Consider the following 2448-nt stretch of genomic DNA (forward strand, 5'->3'; position numbering starts at 1 on the left):
CTGCTCATCACACAAAAAGCGATGACCAAGAAGATGATTGTTTCCAAGGAAAAAGGCTTTAATACGGTGCTTTTGCAGCCCAGGAGATGGGAGCTTAGTCTCAAATTCATCTCCCTGACTGACTAAAACCAGGGGTTTATGTGGCAGGGAAGAAATGTAATAACGTGTAAGAAAACGTGAACTAGGGAGGGGCAAGGAAGTCATCATGATGAATGAGAGGTTCTGGTATCTGGAACCGTGATCTGGTGAGTTTTAGTTCTTTGATACTTTTTTGAGAGGGCTGAAAGTCCTTTCATAAGAAAAGAACTCAGATAAAACAAATACAAGTTTCAAGTTTTAAGATCCAGAAAGATCAATTTCTATGTTTATCCAAAAGAACAGTCTATGGGACTATTGGGATGGTTTCACTATCTCTAGGAAATGGGTAACCCCGGAATGGGCAGGAGACCATTTGTGAAGATGTTCCAAACTCTTGGAATGTCTAAGCATTGAGGAGGTGGATCTGAAAAGCAGTGAGTACAGCAAGAAAGGACAAGCCAAGTCTGTAAGAAACTTGGGTCCATGAAGATATGGAATAGAAACTTACAGGTACTAATATGACTTGTGCCTATGGTGAAAATAGTGTCACAAGGAATTAAATGTTATTTGTTTAAAGCATACTATGAAACGATTAAACTACACTACAAGTGCCTTGCCAACACCCAGATGTTACTATTCCAAAACTATGGATCTCTACTATATGCCAATTTTGGCCAACACCCAGATGTTATTAGTCTATAACTTTAGATCTCTGCAGATTGTCATGCTGGAGGCTGTGAATGCATGAAATATTTTATTATTCGGGTCAAGAGGTATCTATTGAATAAACTATATGATCTGTGTGAATAGCAAGAGTTGGTCTCCAGCAATCTGTAAATTGTACTTCAAATGCTTAGCTTACACACACACACACGCACACACACACACAAACGCGCACACACACACAGACACACACACACACACGTTTGGACCTGCCTTTTCAAATTCCTAAAATGGCACAGTTACCCTGCTTTTGCAGTTAGGAAAATAACCTTGGTTCTTAGTTGGAAATATTTTGGGGAATTGTCTCAGCAAAAGATTAAAAATATCAGGGCAGCATTGTTTCCCTAAGCCTTGTTTCTTTGGTAATCCTTACTCTGTCTCCCAGGCCCAGTGCTGCAGCCAACAAATGTTGGGAATGGCAGCTGATGACCTGAAATATTTCCTGCAGCTTGAAGTGCAGCCAGTGCTTGATTTTATTGCGTTCTGTTGCTTGGTGACACTTGGAGGGGCCATCAATTATAAGGAGGATGGTTAAGTGGCCCTGAGAAATTCTGAACCTCAATGCAGCCTCAGAGGCCCTCTTCTGAGCTATGCTCTGGAGAATGGACTCTAAGACTGAATGACTTTTTCTGCAGAGAAAAGAAGAAAAGGTGAGAAGGTGAGACAGTTTCTAAAGCCACCTCAAACTACAGTTTAGTTTGGTCTCCTACATAATATTCCTGTTTAAGTGGGAGGTGGTTGGTGTGGATTCTTTCCTTTATTGAAATTATAATAGAAAATGTAAATTTGGTCTGAAGAGAAGGCCAAGTGGTAAATTCTGGCACTCATGGAGATCTTTCAGAGGTCATGAATGTCTCGATGTTGGAGTCAGGATTAGAACCCAGGTCACTCCATATCCACAGCCCTGGAGTCATTTTCTCTATCACTGTTTGTATACAGCAGGCAATTATAAATGTTGTGAATACTCTGCCGCTGGTGTCCTTCCTCTTCCCCTCCTCCTCTTCCTTCTGCTCAGGGCTCCTGATTCTTCTCCTGCCTTCCTCCCTCCATTTCCTCCTCCTCCTCCTCCTTCCTCCTAGTCATTCTTCGCCCCCTCCTCCTCTCTTCCTCTTTCCTCTTCCTCCATCCCTTCTTCCTTCTCCTCCACTGCCTTCTCTCTTCTCATCATCATTATAACCACCATGTAGGGCATGTCTGTCCTCTCCCACTGTTGTGCCAAGCACTTGACCTGCAATAGCTCAGTAAGTCATACAGTCGGTATTATTAATATCATCCCCATTTTACTACGAGGAAATGAACACTTGGAAACACATGTGGCCCACCTAAGTACTCACAGTTAGCAAAGGGCTGACATTTGACCCCAGAGTTTCCCGACTTAAAGCCAGTGCTCTTGACTCCTTGATGTCTACTTATCTGTAAGTGAATCATGCAGCAGAAAGCACATGGTTTTCTCCCCGGGCATGGGTTAGCTGTCCTCAGGCCTGTGGGTTTTGCAAAATTCCAAGGTCAATAATAAGTGCTCTGGTATCACTTCATATGTATGTGGATTGAGTTGGCCTTACTTCTAAAATTACAGGCAACGTTCTGGTTCCCACACTGAGCTGGTCATTTTTTTTTTTTTTTTTTTTAGTAGAATTCAATTCAGCT

This window comes from Colobus angolensis, unplaced genomic scaffold (genome assembly GCF_000951035.1).
Source record: "Colobus angolensis palliatus isolate OR3802 unplaced genomic scaffold, Cang.pa_1.0 Scaffold38, whole genome shotgun sequence".
Taxonomy (NCBI): Eukaryota; Metazoa; Chordata; class Mammalia; order Primates; family Cercopithecidae; genus Colobus; species Colobus angolensis.